The sequence below is a fragment of the Galeopterus variegatus genome, unplaced genomic scaffold, assembly GCF_000696425.1.
Source record: "Galeopterus variegatus unplaced genomic scaffold, G_variegatus-3.0.2 Scaffold14572, whole genome shotgun sequence".
In the NCBI taxonomy this organism is placed as follows: Eukaryota; Metazoa; Chordata; class Mammalia; order Dermoptera; family Cynocephalidae; genus Galeopterus; species Galeopterus variegatus.
The window spans coordinates 25700-26176 of NW_007740683.1; the positions used below are offsets into that span (position 1 = coordinate 25700).

Genomic DNA, 477 nt, shown 5'->3' on the forward strand with positions numbered 1-477 from the left:
AAAGCCTCTGCTTACCAAGTAGATCTCCTCATGTACTGCTTCCAGGCATCACTGCCAGATTCCCTGCCACCACCAGTGTGCTTTTCTCCTCCTAGAGAGATACAAAACAATCTCACATCTTTTGAGCAGGTTCTTCTGCATGAGCTCCTACTCAGTATCACTGAAATGCAGATGTCAGCAGGACACCACAGTTACCTGACCAGTTTACTCTACATTGAGCCTAGAGCATGTCCTCTGCAAACAAATAAAGTCAGAGACCAAAACACACAGAAAAAAGAAACTAAGATGAAAAACAAAATATAAGGAATTAAGAGGAAACAGAAACACATCAGGAAGGAGAAGAAACTCTTGAAAAACACATACCATTAGGATAAGATATGAAGAATGGAAACCTCTAGATAGTGAAAATATAATTTTATTTTCTCATTTATGCTTTTTAAAATATTCTAATTTTTCTACTATATATATATATATATA

At 36.1% G+C, this 477-nt stretch overlaps 1 long non-coding RNA gene across 1 annotated transcript in view; it reads right to left on the bottom strand.

Annotated features, from left to right (window-relative positions):
* The window catches only part of LOC103582005, a 5704-nt gene that overhangs the window by 2528 nt on the left and 2699 nt on the right, over positions 1-477 (bottom strand). The window contains exon 2 of the long non-coding RNA XR_549715.1: positions 16-91. This is a non-coding gene — a long non-coding RNA (uncharacterized LOC103582005). The remainder of the gene's footprint in view (positions 1-15; positions 92-477) is intronic.